Source organism: Mercenaria mercenaria, chromosome 15 (assembly GCF_021730395.1).
Source record: "Mercenaria mercenaria strain notata chromosome 15, MADL_Memer_1, whole genome shotgun sequence".
NCBI classification, from domain to species: Eukaryota; Metazoa; Mollusca; class Bivalvia; order Venerida; family Veneridae; genus Mercenaria; species Mercenaria mercenaria.
Genome location: NC_069375.1, coordinates 43,204,071 through 43,216,631, shown reverse-complemented (window position 1 = coordinate 43,216,631; position 12,561 = coordinate 43,204,071).

The window sequence follows — 12,561 nt, the reverse complement described above, 5'->3', positions numbered from 1 at the left end:
GAACAAGATGTTCGGTTGAAGCAACTTAGCAACCATTGCCGTTGTTTTCAAAATGAGCCGTGCCATGAGAAATCCAACATAATGGCTTTGCGACCAGCATGGATCCAGACCAGCCTGCATCCATGATGTTCGCTTTCAAAGCCAATTGCAATTAGAGAAACCATTAGCGAACAGCATGGATCCGCGCAGTCTGGTCTGGATCCATGCTGGTCGCAAAGCCAGTATGTTGGTTTTCTCATGGCGCGGCTCAAATAATTTAGTTTTTAAACATCGTGTGGCGCGATTTATACTTTTTTTCAAATTTACGATTAGCTGAAATAAAATTATAAGCTGCATAGTATATTTATCAGATTGTGTATTTTGTATTTGAAAAATATATTTATCAGTAGTGTAATTACTATGATATTTAACAGGATATATACAGCGAGTTAATCCACATTAAGCTTGCCTCCTGTGGTATATTAGAAAAATAAACGTTTTAAAGCAAACGATTTTGATATATGAAAATAATGAAACAACTTTCAGTTACATTAAGTTGTAGTTTCTGATACCTTAAGCTTTTGTGTGAGCAAAGTAAGCGATTCTCCTACGCATTTTACAAACTTAAGCTGTTTCTTTACTTTTTTACAATCTAACTGTCAAGAAAATTACATACTGGTACTGATGATAAACCCGAACAGAAAATGAGGTTTTTACCTGTAACTTTTTTATTTCTGCAATTTGTAATCAATGGTCGGTATAAAAAAAGCTTAACATTTGCTGAAAACTTTACATAATTCAAATTTATATTTAGTTAGCAAACTCACACGAAGTGAGGCGCTGAAAGGGGTTTGTAAAATGGGGCCTGTACGCAGGTTGACTGATGATAAATTCGACCACTTTGTCATTTACAAAACTTTGTTCGTACTATTATGTTGAAACTTTCCCCAAAAAGCTGCAAAAGTCAGTCCTGATCAAGTAATGAAAAGTGACCCAATGTCAGGTATTAAAATGGGCTGTTTTTTCCCCTTAACACTTAATAGTGTTTACGATGTACGTTACATTTATACGTAATCCATAACTTACAATAAGAAGACATATGTTGTTAGTAACATGTTAATCCTTCAAAACATCAAGATGTGGAATCTATAAACAACCTTAATACAGTTCTCGCGGCTAAATTTTTACTGACATCGTATCAATATGAGTCGGGTGAGTATGCTGCAGCTGAAAAATTAAATATGCTTTAATTAAAAATCAAATTATGCATCCAACATATCTTTCATATTCTATAGAAAGTCATATTGTTCATACAATAACAAAACAACTTTATGTTTCTTGTAAGTATGAAAACATTTGCATAATACATAAATGTCTTTTTGCGTTCTACTTTCTATCATGTGCTTATTGGCTTAGTTACATATAAATGGATATTTATACTTCTGAAAATATAATCATTTACAAACCCATGACCCAATATTGCCTAGCACACGTTATATGTTTGGGCTTCATTACAGAAGCTTCTTAATGTTTTAGGAACTTCTGCTGAAGATATTTTCCTATCATATTAAGAATTTTTTAATTTGTTCCCTTTAAAACAGAACAACTGAACTATAATTACACTATAGTCTATTTGCAAAAACAACAATTATTAAAGGCTATATATAAAGTCTGTAATAATGAAGACAGCTCATTTATATATTTCTAAATTTTAATGTTCAACTCATCAGGTGATGTGAGTTTTCAGTTTTATAGTCAGATATTTTTTGGAAGGATCGTTTCAAGAAATGTAATGGGCATGTCTTGTCTTTTGTATTAAGCGGAATGCCTCCGAAATTTCCAATGTATAGTAATTTTCATCGAGAAACAGATATTTCCAGGCAACAAAACAAATGTATACTTTACCGCTTTTACAAATTGTACATATCTATTAACTTCGTATAACTGTTTTTAAGCATTTTCTAATTCTTTATTTGGTGTACAGAGAATACCATATTGTTTAAGAGCCCGATAATTTATGCTATGCTTTTGTTCTTTTCATTCTGGTGAAAGCCAAACAAAGGACGAACAATGACTAATGCGTGTCAGACTTATCATTCATTAATTTGATTCATATCAGAATGTGACTGATTTATTCCACTAACTCTATATCAATCCTAATGTTTTAGATTATTTACTGGCAATATGTCACAGCGGGAAATTTGCTTCCAGCAAGATATCATAACAAAGCCAATCTGTTTGCAATATTAAGCCTAAATATAGATAATATTTAACGATAAAGATCTTCTCCAGCAGAGAAGATGAATTCATTTGTTTGAAAGAAGTAATTTTCATCGCATTTAACATCAATGTGACAATAAGTTATTGGCAGTTTGCACTTTCATCAATCTATAAACTAGCTGGTAGTATGCTCAGAACATTTTAAATTTTCTTCGTGCCCTTTTCAGTTCTGGCGTATGTTCACATCGTGTTGGATCAAAGCAGAAAAATATTTAAAGTAATAATTTCTAGCAGTACTCAGTCAACTTGGAAGGTTCCGCAGTTGTTCAGAATGATGTGTTACCTCAATGGAATAGTCTTTTGTCAGATACCTACAAGTTTTCTGTCTCAAATACAGCATGTATTTCACGATCGAATACAAAACATTGTATTCGACTTTCGTTTATCAACAGTTATTGTCATTTTGACTGAGATAATATTAGAAACTGGGATTCAGGTTCGGTTTAATCCGCTCGAGCCGAATATAACATTATAAACCAAGGTAATGTTATAATAACCATGTTATATTTAAAGAGAAAAAAAAACTTTTTAAAGAAAAGGCGAATCAAACAGTGCTTCAACTGACCAATGATAATGACCTGTCCATACCAGGGGTCAAATTTAAGTAAATCAGTTATTTAATGATAATTTCCGTAATCTGAAGTCTGTATTACAAATATTTTCTGTCAGCTAATGTGTCATTAACACAAGACATATCGACGTTATTATTTGAGATACAGCTTGGTAGATAATCGAAAGGAAAACTTCAATAGAATTTGACAAAGGGTCATATTTTACATAAACTTGCAATGGTTACTGAGTGTTGTTGTTTCTGGCCCACTGGAATCGTGGAGTCCTTTCAATATCAAAGCATTACTAATGAAAGTCCGCTTAAATTGGTGCTAGGGTTCTGTAAGAGGGGTGCATTCTAGGCTTTCAAAAATAATCGTATAAATGTGTTAACCCTGGTGTGATGCAGACGCTGGGCGGGGAGAATAGTTCTCACTATTTTTCGAAAGGTCGAGCGCAAACGCAAAATATATGATACTGGCGGAATGGTTCAAGTTTTCAGCATTTTGTTCTTATATCAACAACTGTATTAAAGAAATTAAATAAACATACATATAAAAAACAAACACACTTCCAGGCAAGACAGACAAACACAGTTTAAAAATAAAAACATTAAAAAATGAATCTGATCGTTAACTATACGATAAAAGCCTTTGCATATTCATCCGCATGGATATCAACATCAGTAATCGCTTGAAACGATGATTTTGTTAATACGTTTAAAAGTGGAATAGTCGGCCTGGTATATTTACTTACTTGGTAAAAAACGGCCTCACTCGGGGAATTGAATTCTGCATGTGAGAAAGCCATCCAGCTGGCTTACGAAAGGTCAGTGGTTCTGCCAAGATGCTCGCTCATGATGAAAGAATGCAAGGAGGGGCACCTGAGGTCTTCCTCCGCCATCAAAGTTGGAAAATTGCCATACGACCTATAATTGCGTCGATGGGACGTTGAACCCAACAAAACAAACAAACAAACAATTATATTGTCAATACGTAATATATCTGTACTCATACATATCCAAAACATCTTGAACTCACTTATCGCCACGTCCGATACATTTTTTTGCATGATATTGTACAGAACAAGTCTTTAACATCGATTGTAAAATAACGTATCCAATATTATTTTGCGAAATATATGATATTGCAAAACAAGTGCTAGTGACAGATATAATTATTTTATTCCTTAATACAACAGAGAAACAGGAGGGCTAAACTATAATTATATAAAACGATGATTCTTAATGTTACAGGAAAAGAAAATCTCCTATATAAGTGATCCCCTCCCCCACACCCTTATGCTAAACATCTTAATCCCCAATAAACCGGACTCATAAAACTCCTGTAGACTTGACATGTAGTCTATGTCAGAGGATACTACATTTTATTGATAATAATATATTTCTTGTATTTCGTATTTTATCGACTGAAATGCACCTTTTTTTAGAATATACACAAAATTATTTCAGTAGATAATATACTAATCGTAATTGCTCAGTCATGTTGAGTAATGTCCTGACAAATTAAATTATAGCTCTTACAGCAAAGCAATTCTCACCCCTTTTAGAAAACTCTCACCTTTATTAAATAAAAATAAAATAATAATTTAAAACTGAATAAGAGAAATGACAAGTATTTTTAATTCAATTATTATGATCTTTTTATCTAAGTAACAAAATAAAACCAGAAAAAAATGATCATGTCTGGATTTTTTTAGAAATTAAAGAAGCGTTCAGTTTTACTTTTGATAAATAAAAAAGAAATATGGACAGAAGGATTTTATATGTTAAAAATGCAATATATGGGCACGATGGATGTGTTTGGCAAGAGACCTTTCTAAATAGACACTATGGAATGTGCTATGTGAACTGACTTATAAGAAAACTTTATTAATTGTAGAAAATTCTGATTATATATTAAGAACTGTGATTTAGGAATATATAGTTCCCCGTTTGTGGCCATAATACATGTTCTTTTATTTTTGATAAAATCCAGCGATAAAGAGATATCATTGTTCAAAATACACATGATGTATTATTTATAAAAGGTGCCAAAATGCAATTTCTTTCATTTTTGATAAAAAATCCAGCAATAATGAGATATTACTGTTATAAAACTTGATTTATTAAAAAATAAAAATACTGTTATCACTTTATTTGTTTAGCCCTAATTTAATCAGGCCTAAGTGATATCATTGTTAAAAAACATATGAATTATTATTTATAAAAGGTGCCTAAATGCAATTTCTTTTATTTCTATAAAAATCCAGCGATAATGACATATTATTGTAAATAACTTGATTTATCAAAAAATAAAAATTGTGTTTAATCTGATCACTTTGTTTGTTTAGCCTTAATTTAATCAGGATTTCCAAACTCGTTATCAAGGAGAACTGAATTGAATTTCGTTACAAAGGTGAGAACTGGTTTGCTATAAAGGTGATAAGAATGCAGCATTGCAGACATTTACATCGTATGTATCTCAGGCGAGCTAACAAAATTGAAAGGTGACATATAAGATAAAGATAGAAATCTAGGAAGCATTATTTAAGAAAGAAAATATATCCAGTGGATATAAGTCCTTCGCATCGGGATTCCACACATTGATTTTATTTAACAAGAAATCACTGTAAGTTTGAGATTAATGATTTGGTCTTATACACGATATCAAGGATTATTATCTATATGTTTGACAATATCCACCTAACATATAGCTGTAGTATAGCGTTTTTGTTCAAACGCACAGCTATTATATTTGACGCTATGACGTAGTAATTTTGACAAACAAACTGTGACCTGATCCACAATAACACATATTTTCATTCTTCTTCGTTTAATAGAAATGCAAATCGTACTTTCGTATCTATTAGTGAAACCCTTTTTATTTGCTCTTACGCTGTATCAACCAAACGTTCTGTATTGTGATTTTCATACGTAAATGTAGATTCCGTTACGTTAGCAAAACATTCGCGTGATTCCGAAGCAACAATGAAAATATTTTGTCTTGAAATGATACGGATTTTTTGTAGACACCTATACATAGTTGCCAAAATGAAAACACCAAACACAACTCCAGATAAAGCAAGAAATGTTATTGCGAGGTTATTATGACGAATTCCACCTGATCCTGATTGCTTTTGTTGATTTAAAGTCATCGCTCTAACACACGATTTATCATTTATGTCTGAAAAAGAGGCTATGCATATTTCATATTCTGTGAATGGCTGCAAATACCTTACTATAAACACTTTCCAGTATTCATTCAAATTCTCAATAATATAATCAGAAGTTGTTTCAAATGCACGATATAAAAGCACGTGACGTTGTGCATGTTGTGTCTTGTTCCAAGCAACAAGTATTGAGTGAGAGCTACGTGACAATACTTTTATACCTATATCTATTTGTTTTACGTATATATTAAAATTCTTATGGACTATTATACTGTTTGACATTGCAACACATCGGTATTTGCCTTCGAAATTTAACGATAAAATGTATATATTTAAGAAATAGCTTGCGGCTAGTTGGTCTATACTACTTAAAGTTCCATTCGGATAAGAATATATTCTTTCCCATGTCACAAGCGGTTTAGGCTCTGCAACTGCAAAGCAATCTATTTCGAGACGCTGGCCAACGTATACAAAATAGTTGTCCGCTATTTGTGAAACAATGCTTGGCCCACAAACGTGTGTAGTTTGTTTACCATCTTTTGACGAATCATTACGAGAACATGTATCTGCTACTGGGGTACATTCACATCTCAGCGGAGTCTCTGTTGCTTTTATTTTCATATTATATGATACCTTTGGAAATGATTTTAACAAGGTGAAGCTAATATCATATGTGATATAATCTTGCATATTTTGCAAGGCATATTCTTCAATAAAAATTAGTTTTTTGTTTCTGCTCAGGTCAACTTTTGTAAGGCGATCGCCGTTGCGAAAAGCGCCATTCATTATATATCTTAAACGTAATAAATTATTCAAAAACAGTTTGTGTATGTGAAAGACATTTAGAGACCCTTCTTCAAAACTGACAAAATTGTTTCCGCTCAAGTCTAATAAAGATAAATTGACACAGGGAAACAAAAAGTTTAATTTTGCATTTGTCAGCTTATTAAAAGCGAGATATAAAATTCGTAGATTTTCAAGACCATTAAAATGTCCACTGTCTAGCGAATGAATATCGTTATTTGACAAGTCCAACTCTTCTAAGTTCCTTAGCGCTGAAAATGTCCCAGGCCGTATGCTTTGTATTTTGTTTGCCGATAGATTCAATATACGTAGATTTCTTAGGTTATCAAAAGTATCTAAGTATATCCTCCTTAGAGCATTATTTGATAAATCAAGCACTTCTAACCGTCTTAGCTTATTGAAAACACGTTGTTGTATTTGATAAATATGATTTCCGGACATATAAATTCGTTCCACGTATTGGATGAAAACAAATGTATTGGCTCTTAGCACTGTTAGCTCATTATTTGAGAAATCGATTTCCTTTATGACAGGACAGTTACATTGTTTGTCATCTAGCATCGATATATTGTTCCAGGACATGTCTATAGACACATTTCTTGGTAAGGAGCACAAATTACAGATATGTTTTTGCACTGCCTCAAATCCACAGTTTGATACATTAACTACTAAGATCTCATTGTTATATATGTTATTACCATGACCCGATTTATTTCCTGCTAGTCCTAACGCATAGCTGCCAGTTCCATTTGCAAAACCACACCTTTCTTCTTGAGCTTGACGTGCAAAAAAAGAGTCCGTTGTCCACGAAACGTTCGTTTTAGCTATCATGTCCTGCATTTTGCACGTCACTGACAAAGCGTATAGATAAAACAATAGTTGCATACTTGATAGGATACCTTTTGTCATAAAAATGTGGAACTGCTTACAGTAATATATTCGTAATTTCGTATCCGTTCCTCAAAAAATATGAGCCAAACCTTGTCGCATTCAAATCATATTGATGTATTTAGTATTACATGTAGTTCTCCTTGTCAAAATTTTTATAAAAACTTTCGTAGAATATTTTCATTAAACATTTCTCTAATGAATCCAGTCTAACTTTTGTTAAATATTTGACATTTATTGCCTCAGAATACCAGTTGTATCCCAGTGCTAGCTCTTAAAGTCAGTCATTCCTATGTTCACCATCAAAATGCTATAAGAAAGTCAGATTGCCAATCAAACATAGAGAGAAAACTACTTATTAAGCAGTATATCTCGTTTTGCTCTTCGTGTCGCAGACAATATCTGGTATAATTCCAGGATAACTCCCTGCAATAAAAAAACGAACAGATAAAACATGTATGACATTACCAAGACATCTATCAGATGAGACTTGTATTGTAATTCACTGTTTTGTGGTTCTGAAGCGAGAAATTTTTCTATAAATGAACTTTCAAAACGTAGTTATTTCCTTGATTTTAACTTTGATGATAAAGAGCAGCGGGGCTTTGAAGAGTAGTGTAGGCAATTGCAGGCGAATCGCAGACGAGAACACAGAAATTAATATTGGAAATTATTGAGATATTATTATTTGCATAAGTCTTTTTACAAATGTAATTAAATTAATATACTTTATTAAAAATTCTAAATAACTATATCAAACAATAGCTGAGAGAACAAAACAAGAATTTCTAGGATTGTGGACCACGTTCAGCAAAATAACTATCCGCACGCTGACTGACATCTGATAAAGTGTTAAATATATTTTCAAAACATCCACGGAAACTTATTATACTTTGTGCTATACCAATAGCGAAGATATCTCACACATACAATATTGACATTTATAAGAAATACATTCTCTGATATAAATATTTTTCTGCTGAAAGCGACAAAGTTTTGATAATTATACTCATAGATGTAATATAATACGAAACAAATGTAAATATTTAAAGAAATATGTGATCTCCTGACTATTTCATATATGTATTACATGTAAAACACATTTTTTTTTAATTTACTGTAGATATGTCTATGCCACAATATTGTCAAAATATTATCATTGACGTTGACAAAGTTAGAAGCATGTTATTAAAGATGCATGAAACTGACTAAATATTTTTAGGTAAATATTTGCAAATACAGCATATTGTTTATTCAAGCAATAAATGAAAAATAGCTTACGTTTGTACAGTATCCCAACAGTTTGTATTGAAGTAGTAAACATCCGTTTCAACAATACAAAAATGTACATTAAGCACTATATACCTTTAATAGTTAGTAACATTCAGAATCTCCTATTTGGTCTACTAAATGGGAAATCTTCTGTAATTCTGAGAGACTTTCTTCCGAAGTGAATATTTATATATACTCAAGCTGGTATTGGAAATTTCGGGTCGCGGTACACAAGACCTTTACGTATACCGTACCATCAAGAAGATTTGATTCCAAGATATTGTAGACTTGAAGTACATGAAACATATAGCCTAAAACTAGTCCTTGGTTGTAATGTATACATACTTTAGAGATATGTTGTGCTATAACAAAACGTAAATATGATACCGTAAAGACGGAGTATTCGTCTTACTGTAAAGACAAATGTCAGTGTTTGTTTTCAAACAAGAAACTAAATGATATTTAACTTTTAACTCTTCCTAATTTCGATTATCAAATTCGTAACAGCATTTTGCCACGCTTTTTGAACACGGCGCCTTTAAATATATGATTAAATAAGGAATATATTATCGAAATGAATGTTCTGTTCTCTCTAACAAGTACAGTATCACATGTAAACTCACTTGAAGGACTAATTTACTAAATGCACAAAACATTACTTTTTCCTCGCTTAATGGGATAATCAGAAAATTAATTATTTCGAATTGCTACACTAAGCAGTATTTCAAACGTGTATATGTATGTATACGTATAACATCGTTTGATTCTAAACGCAAATGTGCAATAAAAGTAGAAAATGGATACCCTTACTTTGCTAAAATGAACTTATCCATCTTTCAACTTTGACAGTATCATTAAATGTTTAAGAAGGGTGATTCCCAAAAAGATGCTGACTGAATGGCGAACAGTGCAGATTATGATCAGATTGCACGGATGTGCAGACTGATCCTGATCTACACTGGTAGTAATTGGTAGAATCAATCGTATTGCAAATTGTCAACAAGAATAACATTTTCTGATAAAGTAAATACAACTATATGCAATGAAATTTTGTAACTGTAATGCTTAAACTTCCTGAGAGTAGCATGTTGATAACTCTGTAAGACCTGATATCGTAGTACTTAGTCTGACAGAAATTGTGCAGTGTCTGGAGTTCAAATCTTCTGATAATGGACGTTTGATATAAGAAAACAATTTGATGTTTGATTTTCTTAATTGTAACTTCTGATATTTGCAAGATAGTAAAGTTACCATTGTAAATACCTACAAGTATTTGCTTTAACGCGACAAGGGGACAAAAACATATATGTATGTACTTCTTATCATTAAATGACACATTTATATTATTAACATGCTCAGTTAGGTTGTCTTTTCTCTAATAGATCCGCAGGATAACTTCATGGCCTCATGTAGTAGCAACCAGCTGAGTTTAATTATCCTTCATTTATTGCTTGATAACCACGGTATCAAATGATTTGATGTATAACATATTTCAATAAAACAGAAACTCAGCAAGTTTAGTCATTGGTTAAAAAAATAAAATCACTATTTTTAGTATCATCTTTATAACACTTTAGTAAACTACACTCTAAAAATATTTTAGTGTCTCAACATGCACATTTATTGCGACATTATTGACTAGCTGTACGCAGAGATGATCTTGAAATATCACTTTTATCCCAAATGTAGTGTGCATGTTACGTCATAGCCAAATATACATCTGTATCGACGCGTGCTGGACATGCCTTTAGGAATAAAATTAAATCGGTTAGGACATTTTATTTTAAGACAATTTCAAGATAGTACTAACACTACATTTCTCGTTTAGGAAATAAATTGTGCACTTCTGAGAATAAAAAGATGTCAAGCAAATAACATTCAGAAGGATAAGGACTTGATAAGGGTCTTCCTGCGTTAATGTGTTTTGCCACTTTATCTGCTAGGTATTTCAGATTCTTTATCCAGTCATTTGTTTTCAGTACAGTTAGGAGTTGTAGGTAAATAATTGCAAAAACTAGAATGCACTAATTACTGGCCATACTGCTACATTAATAAAACACGCCAATCTGACTGAAGTACTTGATCTTCTAAACGAAGATCTGAGAACGACCCATTCACATACGTCTTCTGTATATTTTGGATTTCCAGCATTGCTATTTTTATTTTAACCAATGAGACGACTTGTTAGAATGTCAAAGAGTAAGAAAAATGTGCAGTTATTCCAGGGCTCGAACTCGGGACCCCTCGATTACTAAGCAAGTGGCCTACCGACTGAGCTAACCGGCTATCTGACATATTCAGACATAAGAATTGTAAATATCAAAAGACAAGGCTACAGGTAATTTGCTAAATTTTGTAAGTTAAGCTCTGATTGGCTAGCGAAAGGGTCGTCAGAACGAGGCTATGAATAGGTCGTTCTCAGATCCTATGCGTAGCGTAATAGGAGATGTACTTTAGTCAGATTGTAAAACACGCTGTCTTGGCCTCTTATACATGTTAGTATACGTCGCTGTGAATGTGTAACAATTTACTGTAAAAAAAAGTTAGACTCTTGCATTCCTCAATATTTTAAAGCAGATCATGTATAATTACCATCGTGGAATCAATATTGGATACACTCATTCTGTGGTGTCTTTAATAAGATTTATCATGTCATTAAATAGAAATTTAATAATTCATCATAAACAGCTGTATTTGTCACACCTGCTACGTAACCATATACGGAATCTGTTTCAAAACGTGGCTGTGTCGTAGCATCTGCATAAACGCCGAAAATCATTTTTGTAGATACTGTCAATGAATGATGATCACTGCAATGAAATCTCTTTGGTGGCATGATATGAATCTATGATCCAAAACCTTAAAATTTGATTTAAGTTTGTTTTGCAATATGAAAATAAATAAATTAAAGGTTTAAATTCCCTACCCAACGTCTTGTCTCTTAAAAGCAATATTTATTGTGGAATGAATCGTTTAAAAATATTGATCACACCTAAATGTTCAACGTTTTGCAACATGTTAAATTCGACTTTCCCGAAAGTAGGAATTGAAAAGAGCACGCCTCCAGATGTTTTTTTTCGTCCGTGACAATGTTGAAACAACCTTCATTCATTTATTACTAATACGAAAATAATTTAAGGCATAACTTAAGTTTTATGTACAATATGTTAGACAGGTAGCAGTATATACTGTGTTAGTTACGCAGTTAACAACAACGGCAACAACACCTGAAGGTGTATATGGTCAATATTCTACGTATATGTATAACAGTAAACTTGAAATAATACAATGTACAGGAACATCATTAAAATGAGAAATGTAAATGAGCCGTGCCATGAGAAAACCAACATAGTGGGTTTGCGTTCAGCATGGATCCAGACCAGCCTGCGCATTCGCGCAGTCTGGTCAGGATCCATGCTGTTCGCTTTCAAAGCCTATTGCAATTAAAGAAACCTTTAGCGAACAGCATGGATCCTAACCAGACTGCGCGGATGCGCAGGCTGGTCTGGATCCATGCTGGTCGCAAACCCACTATGTTGGTTTTCTTATGGCACGGCTCAAATTATTCTACCCGTCCTTTGAATTCCTAGGTTATTTGCAAAGCATATAAAGTTTGCT